This window comes from Triturus cristatus, chromosome 7, assembly GCF_964204655.1.
Source record: "Triturus cristatus chromosome 7, aTriCri1.1, whole genome shotgun sequence".
NCBI classification, from domain to species: Eukaryota; Metazoa; Chordata; class Amphibia; order Caudata; family Salamandridae; genus Triturus; species Triturus cristatus.
The window spans coordinates 963387312-963413518 of record NC_140590.1 but is presented as its reverse complement, the minus strand read 5'-3'; positions in this window follow the sequence as shown (position 1 = coordinate 963413518).

Sequence of the window (26207 nt, the reverse complement as noted above, 5' to 3'; positions counted from 1 at the left end):
TGAAATATTTGTCAACTATATCACCTCAGCTAGGCGACTTATTTGTTTGGTACCTCTTCCTGCTATGACCAACACATGCGCTCAAAATTAATTTTGAAATACATGTGCTAGTTCAGTTCTGCTACCTTTTTGGGTGTTGAATTTCAAGGGCTTTATAATTCTTTTCTACGAGAGGGTTGAAAAAGGCGAGTCCTTCCTTGGCTTGTTAAACACAGTCGTTTATCAAGATTTCTTCAATTTTTTCAAAATTCTTCCCAAAAATTCTCCTGTCGCAGCAGGGAAGGCCTCCACGAAATGCTTAAAAAAAGATCCACCATCTCCTCCAAAATTGTTCTCTCCTGTCTCCTTGGGTATGTTGCTGGAGGAAATACGCTCACTACAACCATATATGGAGGAAACCAATGCTAAATTGCAATCTCTCACTGAGAATTGGTCAAAGATGGATGAAAGACTAACCGTGGTAGAACAAAATGTCTCTTCACTTGGGCTCGCTAAAATAAGGTCAACGCTCTTCAATCTCACGCCTCCTTACTCCACAGACAAGTGGAAGACCTTGAAAATAGAAATAGGTGAAATAATTTACGCATTTATGGACTGCCTGAAGACACGGAAGGCACTGAGCCTCTTGATTTTTTCAAATCTTTTAATCCAAAAGTTTTGAACATGCCAGCAGAAACTTCCCTCAGTATTCAATGTGCTCACAGGCTGGGGCATCCGCAGGCTACTTCTACCACTCCAAGGTGACTCAGAGGTGTTATTTTATATTTTGTAGAGTAAACTGACTTACTTAAAGTCCTTTCATCAGTTAAACCAACCAAGCGTGTTGTTTGGTCTGGCAACAATTTATATTTTTCTCAAGACTATGCTAAAACTATAGCTGACAGATGTAAAGAATTTCTCAATTTGAGGTCAGAACTCAGATCCCTTGGTGCTTTTATGGTTTTTTCCACCCTTGCCTATTCAAAGTCACTTATAAGAATTAAACTACAACTTATGAAGACCAGATTAGACTAAAAAGTTTCATTAACTCTTGCAAGATAGAAACAATGGATGTTTTGGGAGCGTCTTCATTACAGGCCATATAGAGTCACAGGAACTTCCTAGATGTTTTTCTAATTGGACAGTTATGTTTTAATTTTCAATGTGACATTGATTATTATCAGATTTATTGTTGAATATAGCTTGGTTGTTCCTCATGACTAACTATTTTTTCCTTCCCTTACAGGATCATTTATGTTTGTGGCTGTTTGTCCTCCTCCTTTTCCTGTGAGCTGCGGCCCTCCCTAGCCTTCCCTTTCGTCGTGCTTGGGTGTGTGAACTGTCCCATGTGGTCTTACCCTTCCCCAGCTCTAACTGGATTCTTAGATATGTTCTTTGTTTTTGTTCTTCTTGCATTGTTTGTCTTATCTCTGTCCCTTTTTTCGTTTTCTTCTCCCCTTATGATACTCTTAGGTATGTTGTACTTTTTTTTACTGTTGTACCTTTCTCTGCCTTTTTCCTATTCTCTCTTTGCTTTACTTTCCTTTCTGTCTTCTGTCTCTTCTTTTCTTCTTTACTCGGTTCAATGTTTCACATTTATACTTGAATTCATTCTTTTTAAATCCTATATATAATTATATTATATGCATACATGGTTGGCCTGATTTAAGATTTGTTCTTTGCTTTTCGATGGTTTGCCTAGGCCATTACTTTTCTTTTATAGTCTTGTCGTTGTCTCCATGTCTTTGAAAATTGTGTTATGGAATGTCAGAGGTTAGAATTCTCCCATTAAACGACAACGTTTTTAACACATTTATCTGAATTGGAGGCCGATATAGCTCTTATACAAGAGTATCATTTAGTGGCAACTGAATCTTTGAAACTGAAAAAAGGCTGGGTAGGAAAAGTTTTTTTCACACCAGGGGATGGCAAACAAAATGGAGTATTGACTCTCTGTCATAAATCAATTTCTGTTACTCTCTCAGTTATCTGATGATGATGGAAGATATGCTATTTACTAAATTGCAAATTGGGAATGCTCCAGTTTCTTTGATTAATATCTGTGCTCCCACTAATGGAGACCATCATCTCCTTGTGTTTGCTTTGTTCACCCTAAGTTGGCAGGGTATGCCCAGACATGGGTCCCTTGCTCACTTTGCCACTGTATTCAAGCTAGCCTGGCTGATGTAGGGTGTTACCCAAAAACCGGTCCCAGGATGCTTGTTTCCGGTTCAGGGAAGACCTGGCTTGGCAGTTCGGCTGGACTATTCCTATGAGGCACAGGGTCAAGACTGATTTGCATATAACTGGGTCTGAACTGAGGTGGCGAAGTGAGCTAAAAAATGATGATGGATTCAACTCAGATCTGTGGCTGGGGGTGAGTGTCTGATAAGTTTCAACGCTCCGTCCATCATCTCCTTGTGTTTGCTTTGTTCCCACTAACGGAGACACCTCTTTTTGGTTGTCTCTACCTCAACTTTCTCATCTTGCATTTATGATAATTGTATTCCTGCCGGAGACTGCAATCAAGTAGTTGATCCTTTTATAGATCGCAACTCATTGGTCACTTTTAAACCGCATAAAGCATATAAAATATTTCTTAATACCATCCAGCAATATAAGTTTATAGATGCCTGGAGAATTTGAAAATCCTGTCACAAGGGAATATACATACTACTCTCCGGCTCATCAAACCTAATCTCAAATAGACCACTTTTTTGTATCACATAATATATCCCATTCTTTAAGAGATGCAGATATTAGGTCCATTCTAATATCTGATCATGCTACCACATCTATTCAATTGGACATACTGCCAAAATCTAATATACCCAGGAGATGGTGTTTTAATAATTCACTCCTTCTGGATCGAAAGTTTAACTCCTCTTTTGTTTCCTTTTTTAGTGAATATTTCTCCTTAAGCCAAACTGATACTTTGCCGTTCTACGTTATTTGGGATGCATTTAAAGCAGCCACCAGAGATTTTATTATTGGTTTTGTGTCCAAAAAACGCAAAATTTCACGTGAAGTTACCAAAGATCTTTTGGTGGGGCTAAAGAGATTGGAGCATTCGTATTACTCTTCGAAATCCAAGGACTGTTTGTCCCAGCAGATAATGCCTCACTTTATTTGTTAAAATCCAGTGCAAAGTTCTATGGCAGCCAGAACAAAGCTGGTAAACTCTTGGCAAATTATTTAAAAGTTAAACACAAGAAGTGTGGTAAAATATATTAAGGTTTAAGGATCCAGAAATATTAAATGAATTTCTTCTTTTTTATGTAGCATTATATACACCTGAAACCATACCCTCAGAATTTGATATTTCTCTGTTTCTTTCAGGCATTCAACGTTCCTTTGACACCCAAATAGATTTAACTCCTTTAGAATTTGACCTTTCACAACAGGAACTCCTCATCATTTTACAAACACAAGAAAGACAAGGCCCCAGGTCCAGACGGGTTTACAGTGGAATTTTTCACACATTTTGCACCACTACTTCTTCCCAAATTACATACCCTTTTGAAAAAAATTCACAATCGGGTGAATCCGCTGCCTCTTTTTTAGAAGCCCTAATTTTTTTAATCCCTAAAGAAGGAAAACTTTTAAAATATAATAAAAATTACAAACCTATTTCGCTGGTCAATATTGATTACAACATTTTTTCTAAGGCTTTGGCCATGCATCTGGAATCTTATCTCCCTCAATTACTAGTGGCAGTACAATCCAGATTTGTTAAAAGACGCCTTATCTCAGATAATACTCGTCTGTTTTTTTATATTTTATCCAAGTCCTCTCACTTACCTCATTCACCTGCAGCTGTGGCCTTGGACGCGGAGAAGGAGTTTGACCGAGTTAACTCATTTTATCTCTTTCAAGCACTTAAATGCTTCGGTTTTGGCCCAAGGATTATATCTTTGATTTCGGTTCTTTACTCTAATCCACGGGCAGCCGTATATGTAAACATTAACACATCCCCCTACTTTGATTTGGGAAGAGGTGTTCGTCAAGGCTGTCCATTGTCCCCTTTCCTTTTCAACCTAGCTTTGGAACCTTTTCTGTCTAGAATTCGTCAAAATTAAGATATACATGGATTTAACCGTTAATAACAAACAAATTAAATTGGCAGCATGCGCCGATGATATACTATTATTTATCTCAAGACCGCAATCCTCTGTCCCTAACTTTTTACAAGAGGTGGAGCTCTTTGCCTCTGTTCCTGGCTACAAATTAAATAGAGATAAATGCAAAATACTACCTTTGACCAAGTACACATTCAAAGAAGATTTCATTACCTCAAACTTTACTTGGAAATCTATGCACATTAAATACTTAGGACTATATTTTACCCCTTTAATACCAACAATGCTTTCTCTGTGTATGGAAAAGTGTATACAGAAAATTTCCACATTAACGTCCAAATGGCACCCCTTATATCTCTCATGGGGGAGTCGTTTGGACATCATTAAAATGAATCTCAGTCCTATAGTATTATACACAATCTCCAATTTACCAGTACCAATTCATTTTAAAAAAATTACAAAATTATTTCTATACTATCATCGTTCTTGTGGAATAATAAAAAGTCTTGCATGTCATTATCGAGATTAGCAAAGCCAAAGTCAGAAGGTGGTGTTACCTTTCCTGACTTTCCCACTTATAACAAATCTTTCTTACTTCGTCAATCTTCAGGATGGCTTTCTGAATCTCAGTTGGACTCTCCTTTGTGGGTGGACTTTGAAACATCATATCTCTCTCCTTTCTCTTTTAAAGAATTTGGAGGCATATTATCAAGAAACGGCGTTAACATTATCGCCGCTTTAGCGGCAGAAAACTGCCGCTAAAGTGGCGATAATGGGCTTGATAATATGCCGCAGAGAATTCCAATAGAAGCCCACGTTGACACCAGAACATGGGCTTTTTGTGATATCTCTAGGGCATATTATCAAGGCCATTATCACCTCTTTAGCGGCAGTTTTCTGCCGCTAAAGCGGCGATAATGTTAACACCGTTTCTTGATCAAGATATTTTTGCTTTGCGGCGTATATTTAACATCTGATCTGACCCACGTTACGTCCTAACACTCCCGACAATGTGGGTAGATAGTTGGCGTTATTCCGGTAAGACTAGCTGAGTTCAGTTTGTAGTTCGTGTATCGCGCTAATGCACTTTCGCTGTTGAATGAGGCCACGACTCGAGTGAGTGCATAGTATACGATCGTTGATATAATGGCTCGGGTTGAACGAGAACTCTGGGATGATTGGTAACACAATGCGGTCACGGTTAAGGTAGTATGCACATTTTAAACACTTTGGGTTAGGCAATTTGGTTTTATTGATGAACATTTGTTTTCAAGTAAACCATGTAATATGTAGTCACCAGCTACATTGATTTACTTGGTTATTATGATAGCCGTGTATTCATGTCACTGCTAATGTGGAATTGCTTGTTTAAGCATACTTGCATGATTAGTTTTTCCTTCTTTCTGCTTATTCATTCACTTTGGGCACTTGGTGAATACCGGTTTTCTTTTAACTTTTTTAGTAGATGAAATGTTCATGATCATCATTTTAATGAAGGGATTTTTGTGTTAATCAATGCCCGACATGCGTGGACTGTATGAAGATAGAGCCTTCTGTTTCTTTTCAGAATTATTGTTAAGTGCCCCTGATGAAGGGTCATGTTCCAACCCGAAATGCATTGGGTTTATGAATATATCATGGATTAAATATAACGCAGTGCATAAGGAGATATGGATTTAATTTGATGTCTTCAATGAATTGAATGAAAACTAAAAGTACAAAGTGATAGAAGTAAATGGAATCAAAGTGTATTAACTTTATGAAATTCAGTTGAAATAAGTAGATGACAACTCATTGTTAATGGAAATGTGCTCTTACCAGCAGGAAGGGTGGTCCCTCCAGCATTCTTGGTTTTATTAGTATTGTTGACGCCATCGGACACGGCGCCTGGCAAGGACGCGCATTGATCAAAAATCTTTGTTGAACTTTCGTTTAAACAGGTTTCTATTAGGGTGCACATTGGCAACATTGTTGTTATCATTTAAATGGTGTCTTAATGACCCTAACAGGAAAGATTCAAAGGATGCCATTGAGTGAAGCATTCCAAGCAAAGTTAGTTGCTGAAAAATGAAAAGTGTATGTATTGATTAACTGACAGAATATCAACTCCCACAATATTGCCAAACAAAAAATATATAATTGTCATTAATATTGCTGTATCAAATATTGTTTTTTAAATATATATAAAATAAAATAATAAATATTAAATATATTAAATAATAACATCAATTAGATTGTATATATATCTTAACAAATATAGCAAATAAACCTAATTAAAAAAGTTAAACACTCATATATAAATAGTAATTTATACATTTACTTTTCTCTCTCTCTTTCTCTCTCTCTCTCTCTCTCTCTCTCTCTCTCTCTCTCTCTCTCTCTCTATATATATATATATATATATATATATATATATATATATATATGTATATATATATATATATACTATCTGCTGGCGGTCGCCAGTAGATAGTTATAGTTAGGACGGAGTTCCCATAGGAAATCTGAAAATTCTATTTTGAATCTCTCTCTCTCTCTCTCTCTCTCTCTCTCTCTATATATATATATATATATATATATATATATATATATATATATATATATATATATATATAAATTCAAAGCTCCTGGATCACTTGAAACGTACTTCGCAAGTTACACAGGTACAGACCACAAAGTGCGCCGTGGAAAGTTTTAACGTGCTTAATTTATTCTTCCATTGTCAGCATGACGCGTTTCGGCTGTGAACACACAGCCTTGATCACATGACCCCCCGGTGAAGCACATGATTTATATACTGTGACAGATTGGATAATCAAAGTTGCGTGACGTTTAGCGCAAGGAGCTAAACAAAATACTTACAATTTAGACAAGTATATGTTTAAAATTCATAAATATATAAATAACATAATAAATACATTATCACTGTTAAATATATAAAAAGTGAAGAAATACAAAATGTATAAAACAAATTAAGTATTAAAAAGACTAATCTTTTTTATATAAGCAGTTTTAGAAGACAGCCTAACTCTGGAGTCTAATTGTAGTCAAGTGACCTGAATATTTGCTCCTACATATGAATTTGTCCATTTGCACTGTCCCAGTCACGCATATAAATAAAGTGCTAGTGCTAAAATCCAAAAGTATATAAACAAAATATTAAATTGAAAAATCAATAATGATATTAAAATTCATATCATATCCAATTTGTCCCTTGAAAAAAGGAAAATAATGGCAAATGAAATTCACATATTGCATGAATTTGAACACTATATACATAAATGCTTAAATCACCAATTTCCTCGATTCAGAACAAATGCACTACTTATTCAGATCAACAAATACGATCACAATAATTATAGTAAAAATCATCACATAAAGATTCATAAGATAAATGTAATCATCAAAAACCGTGTCAAAATTGATAGACCTGAGCCCCCTAAAAAATATATTGTAATCTATTAGCAAAGCAGTGTAAAACATGCCTAAATGCATCTGATAAAATCAAAACACATAATTCATATTTAACCCATCATAAAACTATAAAAAGTTATGGAGATCTTCTCCTGTATTCAGTCCTTTAGGGATTCTTGTATCTAATAGAAGTATGTATTTAGACTCCAATTGTCTTAACTGTTTTTCTCTGTTTCCGCCTCTTAAGTTCTTTTGTACAGAGTCAATGACATAGTAACATAAATCATTTAGGTTTTTGTTATGCACCAATTTGAAATGCCGTGCTACTGGGTAACTATCGTCTGCATTGACTATTGCTCTAAGGTGTTAAAGGATGCGATTAAAAACTTGTAATTTAGTACTTCCCACGTACTTCAATTCACAAGTGCATTCCAATACATACACTGCATAGTCTGTGCGGCATGTCAGAGGTTTATGAATTTTAATAGGGTTATTTTCAAATACACTGCAATATTCTGTAGTATTTCTGCCAAATTTACAGGCCCTGCACGAGATACATTTACGGAAACCTGTTTTCGTGGATAACCAGTTGCTGGGGTTAATTACCTCAGGGTTAGATTTAACCAGAGCATCCCTCATCAAGGGGGCTCTTCTAAAAGTAATCAGTGGTTTATCAGGCAAAAGAGGGGCCAAAGTAATGTCTGTTTTTAATAGAGGCCAATGTTTAGTTAAGATACCTCTTATTTTTCTTTCTTCTACATTGAACGTAGTTATAAGCCTAGTTCCATCTTGATCATCTTGTTGGCAACGTGGCAATTTTCTTTTCCGAGGGATCGGACATCGCAGGACCGCCTCAAGAAGCAGGCCAGGCAAGTGGCCGCTGTCAGGTACAGACCGTGACTTCACGGGGAGGCAGGAAGATTACACTCCTGTTTCACGGCCCGGACTGTCTCTGTGAATGGGGCAGAACGTTGGGGACCCGAGGGAGTCCTGGACATTAATTTTGGGGTTCCCTTTTAACATCAAACCCCCTCCCTTGCCAGGCACAACAGCGCTCACAAGAGCGGATTTCTGACTCCACAAGCGGTACTTACCGGAACATTGAATCATGGTAGTTGCGGTCCCCAACACCAGACTGCAGCTGCATCCGATCAAGTGGAGCCAGCAGACCTCCTACAAATGGGAGGGCCTTAGCATTTCAAGGGAAGAGGCAAAATGGAATCTCTGACTGCAAGCGGCATCTGAGGAAGGCATACACAAGCCGAAATGCATCATGCCGAGCTTTTTGTCATTAAAGGAACTTCCAAACGTATCCCCGCTGTGTCCTCTGGTTACTTGTAAGGAGTGATCGATTTTTGGATGTTTTCACGCGCTGCCAGCACGCGTGTTAGAGGACCCGTTCTTCAAGCGTCCTGTGGTTTGTTGGCAACGTGGCAATTTTCTTTTCCGAGGGATCGGACATCGCAGGACCGCCTCAAGAAGCAGGCCAGGCAAGTGGCCGCTGTCAGGTACAGACCGTGACTTCACGGGGAGGCAGGAAGATTACACTCCTGTTTCACGGCCCGGACTGTCTCTGTGAATGGGGCAGAACGTTGGGGACCCGAGGGAGTCCTGGACATTAATTTTGGGGTTCCCTTTTAACATCAAACCCCCTCCCTTGCCAGGCACAACAGCGCTCACAAGAGCGGATTTCTGACTCCACAAGCGGTACTTACCGGAACATTGAATCATGGTAGTTGCAGTCCCCAACACCAGACTGCAGCTGCATCCGATCAAGTGGAGCCAGCAGACCTCCTACAAATGGGAGGGCCTTAGCATTTCAAGGGAAGAGGCAAAATGGAATCTCTGACTGCAAGCGGCATCTGAGGAAGGCATACACAAGCCGAAATGCATCATGCCGAGCTTTTTGTCATTAAAGGAACTTCCAAACGTATCCCCGCTGTGTCCTCTGGTTACTTGTAAGGAGTGATCGATTTTTGGATATATATATATATGTATATATATATATATATATACTATCTGCTGGCGGTCGCCAGTAGATAGTTATAGTTAGGACGGAGTTCCCATAGGAAATCTGAAAATTCTATTTTGAATCTCTCTCTCTCTCTCTCTCTCTCTCTATATATATATATATATATATATATATATATATATATATATATATATATATATATATATATATATATAAATTCAAAGCTCCTGGATCACTTGAAACGTACTTCGCAAGTTACACAGGTACAGACCACAAAGTGCGCCGTGGAAAGTTTTAACGTGCTTAATTTATTCTTCCATTGTCAGCATGACGCGTTTCGGCTGTGAACACACAGCCTTGATCACATGACCCCCCGGTGAAGCACATGATTTATATACTGTGACAGATTGGATAATCAAAGTTGCGTGACGTTTAGCGCAAGGAGCTAAACAAAATACTTACAATTTAGACAAGTATATGTTTAAAATTCATAAATATATAAATAACATAATAAATACATTATCACTGTTAAATATATAAAAAGTGAAGAAATACAAAATGTATAAAACAAATTAAGTATTAAAAAGACTAATCTTTTTTATATAAGCAGTTTTAGAAGACAGCCTAACTCTGGAGTCTAATTGTAGTCAAGTGACCTGAATATTTGCTCCTACATATGAATTTGTCCATTTGCACTGTCCCAGTCACGCATATAAATAAAGTGCTAGTGCTAAAATCCAAAAGTATATAAACAAAATATTAAATTGAAAAATCAATAATGATATTAAAATTCATATCATATCCAATTTGTCCCTTGAAAAAAGGAAAATAATGGCAAATGAAATTCACATATTGCATGAATTTGAACACTATATACATAAATGCTTAAATCACCAATTTCCTCGATTCAGAACAAATGCACTACTTATTCAGATCAACAAATACGATCACAATAATTATAGTAAAAATCATCACATAAAGATTCATAAGATAAATGTAATCATCAAAAACCGTGTCAAAATTGATAGACCTGAGCCCCCTAAAAAATATATTGTAATCTATTAGCAAAGCAGTGTAAAACATGCCTAAATGCATCTGATAAAATCAAAACACATAATTCATATTTAACCCATCATAAAACTATAAAAAGTTATGGAGATCTTCTCCTGTATTCAGTCCTTTAGGGATTCTTGTATCTAATAGAAGTATGTATTTAGACTCCAATTGTCTTAACTGTTTTTCTCTGTTTCCGCCTCTTAAGTTCTTTTGTACAGAGTCAATGACATAGTAACATAAATCATTTAGGTTTTTGTTATGCACCAATTTGAAATGCCGTGCTACTGGGTAACTATCGTCTGCATTGACTATTGCTCTAAGGTGTTAAAGGATGTGATTAAAAACTTGTAATTTAGTACTTCCCACGTACTTCAATTCACAAGTGCATTCCAATACATACACTGCATAGTCTGTGCGGCATGTCAGAGGTTTATGAATTTTAATAGGGTTATTTTCAAATACACTGCAATATTCTGTAGTATTTCTGCCAAATTTACAGGCCCTGCAAGAGATACATTTACGGAAACCTGTTTTCGTGGATAACCAGTTGCTGGGGTTAATTACCTCAGGGTTAGATTTAACCAGAGCATCCCTCATCGAGGGAGCTCTTCTAAAAGTAATCAGTGGTTTATCAGGCAAAAGAGGGGCCAAAGTAATGTCTGTTTTTAATAGAGGCCAATGTTTAGTTAAGATACCTCTTATTTTTCTTTCTTCTACATTGAACGTAGTTATAAGCCTAGTTCCATCTTGATCATCTTTAAGAACATCATCTGGGTTTTTTCTTTTTTTGGATTGTGCGACGGTATTAAGACATTCCTCTCTGGTATGGTTATTGGCCTTAGTTCTGGCCAATTCTAACTCTTTCAAATTGTATCCACGGGCAAGAAATCTATTGAGGGACTCAAGTTGGCATTTTTCTAGATCAGAGTTAGAACTGCAAATTCTGCGCATACGTAAAAATTCACCGTATGGTATGCTTTTAATAAGATGGCCAGGGTGGGCATTGCTTGCGTGTAAAATCGCATTACCAGCTGTTTTCTTTCTATGCAATTTAGTTTGAATACCTTTATTGTCAACATAAATTTCAACGTCTAGAAATTGGACAGAGGATTTACTGATATCGGCAGTGAATTGTAAATTAAGACTATTGATGTTAATCATGTTGAGAAAAGATTTGGCCGATTCTGGGGTACCTTTCCAAATCAAACATATGTCATCCATGAACCTCCAAAATCTAATTATATTGGAGTCAAAGATTAGTTTGTGGGTGCCTCTGAGGACATGCTCCTCCCACCTCCCACCACCCAACATGAAGACATGCATAGGTTGGGGAAAAGCATGCCCTCATCGCAACTCCTCTCTGTTGCCGGTAAATCTCTTTGTTGAAAAGAAAATAGTTATTTTCTAGGCAGATTTGTATCATTCGTAATATCATACCATTATGTTGACTAAATTCAATGTTAAGCTTATCTAAAAAGTATTTTACAGCTGTTAAACCATCAGCATGATGAATGCTAGTATATAATGTACAGATATCCATGACCACCAGTACATAGTCCTCTTCCCAGGGTACTTCTCTCAATTTAGACAAAAAGTGTCCAGTGTCTTTAATGAAAGAGGGAAGGTTTTCTACTGATTCATGTAGAAAATGGTCCACATACTTGGACATAGGTTCCAGGAGGCTTTTTTAAGCTGAAATGATGGTCCTTCCTGGTACTGGTGTAGACTGTTTATGAATCTTTGGTATGAAGTAAAGTGTGGGTGTAACCGGAAAGTCATTTTTAAGGAAACTGAATTCTTGCTTGCTTAATAGACCTTCCCTCTTCCATTGGTTTAGTTCTTTGAACACAAACTCCTTAAGGTTTTTGATGTCATTAAATGATCCTTTACTATAGCAATTTAAGTCCTCCAAATGACGTTTTGCCTCTTCCATATCGAGAGTGCGCGGCCAAATGACGATATTGCCACCTTTATCTGCTTTGTTAATGATGAGATTAGAGTCACTCCTTAATTTTTTCATCAACTTAGCATATTGCTTTTCCATGTATTTGTATCTTTTTTGTTTTCTTGATGATACAGTTTGCAATGTTTTCAGATCTTCAATTACTATATCGTTAAAACTGTCAATAACATCTTTTGGCATAAGAGGTATAAATGTGGAGGATGGTTTAAAGTGACTATAGCATGGAAGGTATATATATATATATACTATCTGCTGGCGGTCGCCAGTAGATAGTTATAGTTAGGACGGAGTTCCCATAGGAAATCTGAAAATTCTATTTTGAATAACTTTGGCGCCGGTTGACTTATCTTCGTGAAATTTTCAAAACTAATGGGGTGCTCCGCTCAGCTCCTACCCTGAAAGTCTCGGGGTGATTCGTCAAGCGGGGGCTGAGAAAAAAGGGGGGTCACAAAACACGTTTTCCCCATGCATTTTCCCATAGGACCTTTAGTCGAAGGTACAGCCCGAACGGCTGAACAGAATTACTTGACATTTGGCAAAGAGGTAGTCCTCAGGTCAGGCATGTGCCTTTTGCTTAAATGGTGTAAATCCGTTCAGTAGTTCCTGAGAAAATCAGAAGTAAAATCACATATATATCTGGGCGGAGCCTAACCACACATCTCATCGTGAGATCTGATTGGCTGTCAGCACTTCATCCAAGAAGTGTTGGCAGCCATCTTGGGACCAATATACATGATAGCACCTCATTAAAAAGCATTGCAGTTAATAGAAGGTTTTAAGACTTTAGTTACATTATAAATTATTTGTTGATGGTACCATACTCATTTTAGGAATTGTGGTGTGTTCTAAGGTGATTTTACCATGTGAAAAAGCCTTCTGCTGTGATATCATGAATCATGTTTGAGAGAAAACTATTTTCTCATGCTTTTCCCACAGAGGTTTGGAAGGTGATCTATAAGCTAACTGAGAGCATATTTTCTGTAAATTCACATTATCTTTCTCAGTCATGTGAGAATGAAGTCTGACATTCTCAGTAAAACATGTACATCCAACAAGGGCAGAGACTGTCAGTTGATTCCTTTGTGTTCTACTGCAGCTTCCCAGAGTGTTCTAAAGAACAACTAGAGCGCTAACAGTCCTACTTATGACAAACGTATGGCACACCTGAAGCCATCTTGGTTGGAATAAAGTGGTAATTCTTAAAACATTTAATTTAAAAAGGAACAAAATGAGGGGGTTCATTTTGCCATAGAAAGTATGATTAGTGCTGCAGAAAGAAAACTTAGGGCACATTTTGAGGGACTTCTCAAATCCTCTTCTATTTCATTAAAAAAGTCTGACATGCAGACTGAAACATGCACTTTCAATACCAGAAGCAGACTTCCCTGGTGAGCAGTAGCTTTACTACAGTGATCTAATAAGCAACTAGAGTGCTAACATTCTGAATTTATGGCAAATTTGTGACACATCTGAATGCCTTCTTGATGGAATCAAAGTAAAAAACTGAAAGTATTTCCTACTGAGGAGACTGTAGTAAATGAGGAAATTAGGAAACATCATAACAAATAAGTCTCCCAAAATGACCACCAGAGACATAAGAGCCCAAATGTAGCCCAAATATCACCCAGATGTAGCCCAAGTATAGCCCAATGACTGTCAGTTGATTCCTTTGTGTTCTACTGCAGCTTCCCAGAGTGTTCTAACGAACAACTAGAGCGCTAACAGTCTTACTTATGACAAAAGTATGGCACACCTGAAGCCATCTTGAATGGAATAAAGTGGTAACACTTAACACATTTAATTTACAAAGGAACACAATGAGGGGATTCATTTTGCCATAGAAATCATGATTAGTGCTGCAGAAAGAAAAATTAGGGCACATTTTGGCTTTTCAAATCCTCTTCTATGTCATAAAATAATTCTGACATGCAGACTGAAACATGCACTTTGAATACCAGCAGCAGACTTCCCTGGTGAGCAGTAGCTTTACTACAGTGATTTTTTTTTTTAATTATTATTTTTTTTTTATACAGAAAGAAAAAGGAAGATTACAATAAGCATTACAAAGATGGAACCCCTCCCCCCACCCCACAAAAAAGAAGAACTTGCGTATGGTTGTGAGAAATAGAAAAAAAACACCATAAGCAGATAAAATAAAATAAAAAAACAAAGGAAACAAAGACGGAAAAAAAGGAGAAAAGCGCACACATTATCCTGACTGTGCAAGCCATAGGCTCATTTTTTCCCAAATCTCTAATCCCTTCTTCCGTCCCCTTCTTCCCTTCTTTGCATATATGGCGATTTCTAAATGATATGTGGCAATGAAACGAGCTAGCCAGTGTGAGAACGATGGAGGCTCCGGATCTAGCCATGAGGAAGCCACACAGAGCCTCCAGACGGTCATGGTGATGAAAATTAAACCATCTCTTTTCAGCAGGGAGGACTCAGTCTGTGTTCCTAGCAAAATAATGGTAGGATTCAGTATTATGGGCTGGGTGGTAACTTCCTTTAAGAATTCCTGTATTCTGTTTAATGTAATCGAGAGTTTTAAGCATGTAGCGAAAATATGTATAGAGTTGGCCCCGTATTCCGCACATCTCGGGCAAAAGGTGCCTTGGCCAGACCCCCACTTAGCAATCTTACTAGGGGTAAGATATAGAAAAAAAATAGTTTAAAAATGTTGCGACAGTAGTTTGGCTGAAATTAGAATGTTCTGTGAGAGGGAAAGTGAATTAAAAAAGGTAGTATTAGGAGTGTCAGTTTTGATAGACCATTTATCAGCTATATTCTGTAGGTCGTCAGGGGCCTGTCTATTTATTATATTATATAATAAGCCAATTTGTGGCGCAACTGGCTTGCGTAAGATGTTAAGCATGTCGATTTCCCTGAAGCCAGAGGGCCCCCCTGCCTTCCTAAACAAAAAGTCAGATATACAGTAGTATTTAAAAGCATCTTCACTTTTAAGTTTAAACTTAACCAGTAACTCTGAAAAAGGGACCACCCCTTCACAAGTAACAAGGTCTCCTAATTCCCGTATGCCGGCCTTGTGCCAGTCTGAAAAGTAGGCCCTACCGAATATAGCAGGTAAGCTGCCATTATTCAGCGTGGGAGTGTAGAAGTTAAATCTACCCAACCCAAGAATTTTATGGATGCTGCGAAAGGTTTTAAAAGAATTTAGTAAAGTCTTAAACCTCACCCTTTTGTAGTATCCGTAGGTGGTCTCCCGAAGTAGGCAGCCCCAGGACTGTTCACCCAGCAGTAGCTGAAAAGGCGAGGGGAGCCCTATGGTCTGGGGGGGATGGAGCCTCTTTTAGCAATTCTGTACTATATTGTAGAACCGAGGCCCAGTAGTAGAATGTAATATTGGGAAAGGACCAGCCCCCTCGCTCCTTTGGTAGACAGAGCTGCCTTAGTGCCCTCCTGGGTTGGGAATAAGACCAGATGAACTGTGTGAAGATTTGTTGAAATTTTAACAAATTAGATTTACTGAATTCCAGGGGTATAGTGCGGAAGAAATACAAGAGTTTTGGAAAGTATGTCATTTTTATGACATTGCATCTGCCTACAAGGGTTAGATGTAAGTTGTTAATTTGTTTCAGGGCCTTTTTGTGTGTAGTGCCAGAGGGGCTAGGTTGTCTGTGACAATTTCATCCAAATTTGATGATATAGAAACTCCCAAGTATTTGGCTTTAGAGACAACTCGAGGGTCAGTCCATAAAGCTTGGCTATTTGTTATTATTTGGGTTTTGTTTTGGTTCAGAGCATAGCCAGAAAGCCTCCCAAATTTTAGCGCCTCCTTTTCAAGAGCTACTATGGTGTTTGAAGGGTCAGGTGAAGTGATGGCCAGGTCATCGGCATAAGCCATGATCTTAGTACTGCTGCCATGGAAATTAACTGGGAGGATCTCATTATTTCTCTCTATTTGCTTGATAAAGGGGGTCAAGATAAAGGGCAAACAGCAAGGGGGAGCAAGGACAGCCCTGCCTAGTACCCCGGGAGATCTTGAACTGACTGGTTAGTTGCCCATTAACTGAGACACAGGCTGTTGGTTTTACATAGAGGGCTTGTACTGCCTGCGTGATCTTAGGTCCAAATCCCATTCTCTTTATGACCGCCCACAGAAATCGCCAGGAGATCCGATCAAAGGCTTTCTCAGCATCCAAGAGTGTAAGTGACATCGGGACTCCGGCAGCCTGTGCGGTGTCAAAAAGAGTAATGGCCCTTCTAACATGTTCGGTTGTTCCTTTTTTCGGGATAAACCCGTGCTGCCATTCTGAAACCAACGATTCAACCACAGAAGAAATTCTATTAGCTAATATTTTGGAAAAGATTTTTGAGTCACAATTAATGAGCGTTATAGGTCGATATGAGCTCATCTCTGTTGGAGATTTGTCCTTCTTTGGGAAAATAGCTATTCTGGCCATAGACCAGGATGCTGGTGGTAAGGTCCCATTATAAATAGATGTTATTACTTCTGTAAAGATTGTCTTAATCTGTGGAGCAAAGGACTTATAAAATTCTACTGGAATGCTGTCTGGCCCAGTGGCTTTCCCGTAAGGCAAACTGTTAAGGGACTCCAATATCTCATCCCATGTGGGAGTTATGTCTACAGTGATCTAATGAGCAACTAGAGTGCTAACATTCAGAATTTATGGCAAATGTGTGACACATCTGAATGCCTTCTTGATGGAACCAAGTAAAAAACTGAAAGTATTTCCTACTGAGGAGACTGCAGTAAATGAGGAAATTAGGAAACTTCATAACAAATAAATCTCCCAAGATGGCCACCAGAGACAAAAGAGCCCAAATGTAGCCCAAATATCACCCAGATGTAGCCCAAGTATAGCCCAATGACAGAATGTCCCAAAGTGTTCTAACGAACAACTAGAGCGCTAACAGTCTTACTTATGACAAAGTATGGCACACCTGAAGCCATCTTGAATGGAATAAAGTGGTAACACTTAAAACATTTAATTTACAAAGGAACAAAATGAGGGGGTTCATTTTGCCATAGAAATTATGATTAGTTCTGCAGAAAGAAAAATTAAGGCACATTTTGACTTCTCAAATCCTCTTCTATTTCATAAACAAATTCTGACATGCAGACTGAAACATGCACTTTGAATACCAGCAGCAGACTTCCCTGGTGAGCGTAGTTTTACTACAGTGATCTAATGAGCAACTAGAGTGCTAACATTCAGAATTTATGTCAAATGTGTGACACATCTGAATGCCTTCTTGATGGAACCAAAATAAAAAACTGAAAGTATTCCCACTGAGGAGACTGCAGTAGATGAGGAAATTAGGAAACTTCATAACAAATAAATCTCCCAAGATGGCCACCAGAGACAAAAGAGCCCAAATGTAGCCCAAATATCACCCAGATGTAGCCCAAGTATAGCCCAATGACAGAATGTCCCAAAGTGTTCTAACGAACAACTAGAGCGCTAACAGTCTTACTTATGACAAAAGTATGGCACACCTGAAGCCATCTTGAATGGAATAAAGTGGTAACACTTAAAACATTTAATTTACAAAGGAACAAAATGAGGGGGTTCATTTTGCCATAGAAATTATGATTAGTTCTGCAGAAAGAAAAATTAGGGCACATTTTGACTTCTCAAATCCTCTTCTATTTCATAAACAAATTCTGACATGCAGACTGAAACATGCACTTTGAATACCAGCAGCAGACTTCCCTGGTGAGCGTAGTTTTACTACAGTGATCTAATGAGCAACTAGAGTGCTAACATTCAGAATTTATGTCAAATGTGTGACACATCTGAATGCCTTCTTGATGGAACCAAAATAAAAAACTGAAAGTATTCCCACTGAGGAGACTGCAGTAGATGAGGAAATTAGGAAACTTCATAACAAATAAATCTCCCAAGATGGCCACCAGAGACAAAAGAGCCCAAATGTAGCCCAAATATCACCCAGATGTAGCCCAAGTATAGCCTAATGACAGAATGTCCCAGAGTGTTCTTAAGAACAACTAGAGCGCTTACTGTCTTACTTATGACAAAATTATGGCACACCTGAAGCCATCTTGATTGGAATAAACTGGTAACACTTAAAACATTTAATTTAAAAAGGAACACAATGAGGGGGTTCCTTTTGCCATAGAAATTATGATTAGTGCTGAAGAAAGAAAAATTAGGGCACATTTTGAGTGACTTCTCAAATCCTCTTCTATTTCATTAAAAAATTCTGATATGCAGACTGAAACATGCACTTTTAATACCAGCAGCAGACTTCCGTGGTGAGCAGTAGCTTTACTACAGTGATCTAATGAGCAACTAGAGTGCTAACATTCAGAATTTATGGCAAATGTGTGACATATCTGAATACCTTCTTGATGGAATCAAAGTAAAAAACTGAAAGAATTCCTACTGGAAAGACTGCAGTAAATGAGGAAATTAGGAAACTTCATAACAAATAAATCTCCCAAGATGGCCACCAGACACAAAAGAGCCTAAATGCAGCACAAATATCACCCAGATGTAGCCCGCATGTAGCCCAATGACAGAAGTGTGCAAAACACTTATGTTTTGTGTATTTGCAGTTTTATATAGTGCAGACTTGTCAGGTATTGGAATGCTTTACATGAGCATTGGTTACATCACACAAGATCAAATTCATTTTGGTTGTAGACATGGGGAGATTAAGTGATTTGACCACAATCACAGAATGTTGAGCTGAAGCAGAAACTCCAACCTGGTTCCCCAGTTGCAAAGTCTGCAGCTCTGGAAGTAACACCACATCATCTCGCCAAGGTGCAACATTTAATCAAGTGGTCAACTGGATAAAAAAACATAAAGATTACAAATAATTTAAAAGTTCTTTGTCGCTATTTGAAAACTCAGAAAACATGTCCTCATTTTAGTTTTTTAGAGCACTAACCATAATTTTGATGCAAATAAGACCCTCATATATGTAATTTCTAAAGGAAATACTCTAGGTTTTACAGTTTTGATTACATCAAGATGACGTCAGGCGTTCCACACTTTTGTAATAAATATAGAATGTTAGCAATCTAGTTGTTCATTGGGATACTGTTGAGAGGCAGAGGCCAGGGGCACGGACTCTGAAAATTGAAGGCAGGTAGGAGAGTGCAGTGGCAACAATTTGACCACACTGGGCAGGCAGGAAGGGCAGTGGCAGCACAACAGACTATGGAGGGCAGTGGAAAGGGGGGCAGGGGCAACAAACCAACAATACAGGACTGGCAAGAGAGGCTGTGGCAATATAATAGACCATTGTGGGCAGAAGGAAGAGGCAGTGGTAGTACAACCATACATGCCAACAGACCCGTTTCAGCCAGGAAACGTCCAATGTTTTTAAACTCAAATGGGCTTTATTTGATCTGTCTCCTGTCTACAATCTCCTCTTTTTCAATGTAACTCAAGGGGGAATATCAATACCCCAGTTTTTTTTCAAAATCTCCCTCCTACCAAGTTCAAAATGTTCGCAAGTATGGTACATTGAATCATGGTAGGCAGGAGGAATTGGGGTAGGGACATGGACTCGGATAACAGAGGACAGGAGGGACATGGAGAGGTGCACCAAACTGACCCTACAGGGCAGGCATCAGGGTTTGCAGCAGCACAATACACCACACAGTGCATGCGGGACGGGAGTGCAGCACAACAATCCATAGAAAGCAATAGGGAGGGGACAGGACCATGCACATGGACAACAGAGAACAGATGGGAAAAGGCAATGGTAGCTAGCTGACCATAATGGACAGACAGGAGAGAAAGCTGCAGCATAACAGACCATAAAGGGCAGGAGGGAAGGATCAGGGGCATGACAATGGAAAAGACAAGCCATGAGGGAGGGAATAGGGGGTCTGCACATGGAAACAGAGGGCTGGGGGCAAGGTGGCAGGGCAGGAGCAGCAAGATGACCATAGAGGTCAGGCAGGATGGGCACTAGAAACAAGACACACCATGGAGAGCAACAATGAGACTATGGTGGTATATGTAATCACAAGGGAAACTCCACAGTGTGTGGAGGGGGGAACGGGAGGCGTGGGGTTCTAGGAGCTAGCGGCCTCCATTGCTAAATGTTTACCACAGAAAGCTACTCCTAGTAAAGTGTGACCCTACTACAGTTATAGAACTGTTGTGAGTTAGGACATCTCACAAAAAGTGACGGACTGATCTCACACACCACCTGGTGTCATGCTTCATCATCGGCCAGTCCTCGCCCTCCAAAACCTTCGTTTGATGGAGGGCGGGCATACACCTGGAGACAGGGATGCACTTCTAAACTAAAGAGTGGGGGCCCGTGGGGTGGAACGTGAAGTTAAAAATCATTATAGTTACCAGAAGAAAATTTTAATGTGGCCAATAACTATATGATGCTAAAAACAAAAGGACGGTAGGTGGGGTATTCAGTGTCCCCTAACCGTCTTGTGAAAGGTCGACATGTTTCTGCCTGGTTGGCCCGAACGGGTCCAAGGCATTCATCAGGACCTAGGTTTGAAATGGGGCTCCATTCTTACCATTAGGTAGCAAGAAATTACCACTGCGCGGGTGTGGCGGGGGCCGCACTCCGCTTCCTAATTGGCTTCCAACCGTCAAGCCTATAGGGAGGAGTGAACAAACAATTGTGTAATAACTGTAGAGATGGGTCAAAAACACATAAAACATTAAAAGACAAAAAAATGAAAAGAAACAGCGCATGCGTAAGTTCCTTAAGGTGAGTGACTAATCACGTGACTTGTGCCACTCTATGTGTGTACACAAACAGATTGAGAGTCAAGATGCTCTTGTGGGTCTTACCCTAGTTGAGACAACTACTTGCCACATGGGGGGAGGGGAGGGGACACTCCTGTTCATTCTGAAGGGAGAGAAGGTAAATCACAGTGTTCAAAAGAATATTATCATCCGGTGTATGGAACCTTGAAACTCCACATACGAGTAAAATACATGTTCATTCACACAGTAACGGGCCAGAAGGGTCCAGTTACGGTTTAGAAAGCATTCACACTCTTACTGTCTCAGGTAAAGTATCCCGCGTTCAGCCTATGGTGTTGCTCCCGGTCCTCCCGAATGTGGGAGTGAGGCCGAGGGGTCACGTTTAAATACTGTGTATGAGGTCTTAATTGCAGTCAGCGTTGAGCAGTTACGGCTGAGAAGTGGTTCCTGGTGTGTTGTTTCCGGTGTCCCGAGTGGACGTGAGGAAGATGCATGCAGCGTAGTGCCTGGTTTAGTCATGGTTCATGGTGTGTTGTTTCCGGTGTCCCGAGTGGACGTGAGGGAGATGCATGCAGCGTTGTGCCTGGTTTAGTCATGGCTGCAGCGGTAGGCCAATAATATTGTCCCAGCAGCTACGTGTGCCCAAATAAGGAGGACGAGTCAACGGACCCGCCCATGGTTGGTGTCACGTGTATGACAACGCGTCCAGAATCGTCTAGGTAACGCGGGGGTGACGTAGTGAGAATGAGTTCTAAAACATTCTCCGTAGACCAATGCGAAGAGTGGAAGTGGGCGTGGACAACCATGCAGAACCAGTAGTAATTGTATGGTTTGAGAAGAAAAGCGTCGGGGTTACCATGGTGATGAGGGTTGGTGTGGTACATCGGCAGCGATCTGCCAAACGCGTGCGCCCGGCGTTTATCCTAAACAACAGTCGCCTAAACCAAGGTTGGGCATGATAGGGCGAGCGAGAGGACAGAGTGCCAAGGGGGCGCCCGTTATGTAAGTGTGTGGAAAGGAACCTGTCTCACGATTTGCGTACAGGATGAAAGAGGGGGGGAACAATCTTGTAGTGCCATGAGGGCACGAAAGGTGCCAAGTTAGAAAGGGAGTTTCTTTGGTTAGGGTGGCCAGTGAGGGTGTTAAGAATTGGTGTAGAGACAGTGATTTTAGGCCACAACGGTAACTATACACAGGGAGAGGGATTATCTACTCAATTGGAGCCATGGGATGTCGTCATTAAGGCCCCTCTCATGGGATCGCAGACGGAAGACCCAACGTTGTTCCCTTACGTGAAGGGCTTTTGAAAGGTCAAATCTACTTTTGTGCATGACTTCAAGGATAGTCCATCGAAGGTCGGTGTCCTTGTGATGTTTCTCCAAAAAGTGACGTGTGAGTTTGGTATTCGTTTTTTTGCATCTTATGGTACTGCAGTGTTCGTTGATGCGTATCCTGATTTTTCTGGTTGTCATGCCAACATACTGGAGACGACATGGGCATGTCAGGAGGTAAAGAACATTCTCCGTGTTGCAGTTACTGAATTTGCGGAGTTGCCACGGTTTACCTGTACCTATGTTGACTTCTTTGGTGTTGGTAGTGAGGTTACAGGAAGTGCATCCTCCACATGTAAAATGTCCCATCACTTGTGGTTGATCCCAGAGCCTCTGTTGTTCAGTGCCAAATGTAGTTGGCATGCTGGCATGAACAAGTTGGTCTCGTAGGTTTTTGTTGCGTTTGAATGCAAACACTGGGGGATCCCACTGTTTTCCCGCGCTGTTCAGAATGTTCCATCTTTTCTTAATTATCTTCTGCACTGTGTTTGAAACAGGGGTGAATGTAGTAACACATACTGTTCTTTTGGTGTTCTCTTTCACCACATCCTCTAAAAGTGCTTCCCTTGGGTTGTTTCTTGCTCGCTTCTTAGCCTTGCGTACCATCTTTTTGGGGTAGTGGCGAGCAACAAGCTTTGTTTCAAGGTGGGATGCTTGTTCTTCGAATGTATCGATATCATAGCAGTTCCTCCTTACCCGCAGAAATTGTCCAACTGGAAGGTTTTGTCTCAGGGACTTGGGATGGTAGCTCTCATATAATAGAAGGCTGTTCTTGTCGGTGGGCTTGTTGTGCACCTTGGTGGTGATCCCTTCGTTAGTCATAGTGATGTCTAGATCAAGGAAGATAGCATGGTTTTTATTGATTGTGTGGGTGAATCTGAGGTGTGCATCTTTGGTATTGACCCACTGGACAAATCTTATTGCCTCTTCTTCAGTCCCATTCCATACTATAAGGACATCATCTATGTAGCGTTTCCAAATCCTAAAATGTTGTAGGAATGGATTGTGTGGATTGTGGATGAAGTCATCCTCGAATTGCTGAACGTACAGGCAGGCCATACTGGGGGCAAAGGTGCTCCCCATTGAAGTACCAGTGATCTGGTGATAGATGACTTTCTCGAACTCGAAGAAGTTCTCAGTGAGTGCAAGTTCCGCACATTCGATCACGAAATGTTGTGGGGTTAAAAAGTCCCACTCTCTATTGAGGATGATATTTTCCACAACTTCCAAGGTGCGTCTCTGTGGTATGCTCGTATATAGAGCTTCTATGTCCATAGTTATTAGCCAATCATTGCTTGTATCCACCGTGAGGTCTCTGAGGAGGCAAAGGACATCCTTCGTGTCCCTGAGGTAAGACGAAGATTCTTTAACAATGGGGCGAAGAAACCAGTCACAGAACTGTGAAAGTGGCTCTAGTGCTGATCCTATGCCAGACACAATTGGTCTGCCTGGTGGAGGCATTCGGTTTTTATGAATCTTCAGGAGTGTGTAGAATTTGGGCATTCTGGGTTCCTCATTTACGAGGAAGTTGGCCTCTTGTTTAGTGATCCAGTCGTTGCCGAGTGCCTCTGTAACCATGCTTTTGATCCTGGTCATCAGTGAACCTGTGGGGTCAGTTCTATGTACGGTGTAGCTGTTGGAGTCAGAGAGTAGTCTCAAGCATTCCTCTCGGTACATATCGCTATCCATAACGACTATGGCACCCCCTTTGTCAGCTGGTTTTATGATTAAGTCTTTGTTATTACTTAGACTTTTGAGGGCCGTATGTTCTTTCCCAGTAAGGTTATCAAACCCTCGAGTATTCCGGAAGTTAATGTCTTCAATGTCTTTTAGCACGGCCTGTTCGAATGCAAGTATGTGGCATGAGATGTTTTGGTTAGGTGGTTGGAAAGTGGACTTTGTTCTGAGCCCTGTTGACTTCTTTTCTTCCGCACCTTCTACCGTGTCTCCGAAGAAATCACGGAGTTTAATTTTACGGAAGAATTGGGCCAATTCCGTATGTAGGACAAAGGGGTCATTTTTGGGTGTGGGAACAAATCCCAGACCCTTGGAGAGGAAAGTCGTCTCCTCGTGCGAGAGTATGTGTTTGCTGATGTTAACTATGTTGGTGGCTCCCTGCTCGTCGAGGGCGTTTCCACTCTCCCTCTGCTCCTGGTTACTACTACATGGGTTGGTTGTGGTTGGTCTTCCCATTGGACTCTCGTGTTTCTTCGTTTTTGTCGGCCTCTCCCTCTGCCACGGCCCTGGAATAAAAAAGGCGGTTGTCCTTGTGGAAATCCGAACCCTGGTTGGTAGTATGGTTGTGGCCAGAAGCCGAACGGAGGGGGTTGAGGTTGTGGGGCTTGCATCATCGGATGGTGGTAACCCATTGGTTTTCGAAATTGCGGTCCTGAACCCTCGTCGCCGCTACTGTCACTTCTTTCCTCTCCAGAGCTGAATGTCCAGTTCTGGGGGGTGGGTCTGAACCGTTGTCTTCTCCTTGGCTGTTGGGGGGCTGGTTTGTCATAGTGTTCATCCGTGACGTATGGGTAAACCGTTTCTCTACTGAATTTTTGTACATCTTTCTGGAGTTTCGTAAGTTTTGACTGTGTTAGATACTCCTTATAATCAGAGTGGTCTTTGTTGATTTCCTCAAGCTTCTTCTTAAAGGCTGAAAGTTGGACCGTTGTCTTTAGTCTGCCCTCACTCTGTTGTATCTCAATAAGGAGGGCATCTGCCAGTTGTCTGGCGGTGTTAATGATAAGAATGAGCCAGTCTTTTGTGCACTTCCAGGCGATGCTTGACCAATTGATTCTGAACTCCTTATTGTTAAGAAACAATCTTGGTTCGTTGGTAACAATAAGGCCTCTCGGGGCCGTGTTTTTCCGGAGGTACTCCGTCATAAATGCCCCATGAAGTGTTGTGCGTATTTGTTCCTTTTTTTTAGAGGAGAGAGCTTCCCTTTCATCCGAGTTCTTTACCGTATTGGTGACTATGGTTTCTGCTAGTAGAGACGGTGTGTTGAGGATCTCTGCTAGAATCTCAGCCCCGAACGAAAGTTCGGTGTCCATGGTGCAAGTTGGGTAAGTGGAGTGTGATATTTTATCACACTTGGAATTAGCTACTTTAGTTCGGGGGGCAGACACCGATGGGTCTGTCCTCTTGTTCTGGTTGGGAGGATATGCGACTCAGAACAACACCCTATCCTTAGGGAATGATACCCCTAATTGCGTTCCCACAGCTAGCAGCTGTACGTAAAATGTAATCACAAGGGAAACTCCACAGTGTGTGGAGGGGGGAACGGGAGGCGTGGGGTTCTAGGAGCTAGCGGCCTCCATTGCTAAATGTTTACCACAGAAAGCTACTCCTAGTAAAGTGTGACCCTACTACAGTTATAGAACTGTTGTGAGTTAGGACATCTCACAAAAAGTGACAGACTGATCTCACACACCACCTGGTGTCATGCTTCATCATCGGCCAGTCCTCGCCCTCCAAAACCTTCGTTTGATGGAGGGCGGGCATACACCTCAGCCGTAACTGCTCAACGCTGACTGCAATTAAGACCTCATACACAGTATTTAAACGCGACCCCGCGGCCTCACTCCCACATTCGGGAGGACCGGGAGCAACACCATAGGCTGAACGCGGGATACTTTACCTGAGACAGTAAGAGTGTGAATGCTTTATAAACCGTAACTGGACCCCTCTGGCCCGTTACTGTGTGAATGA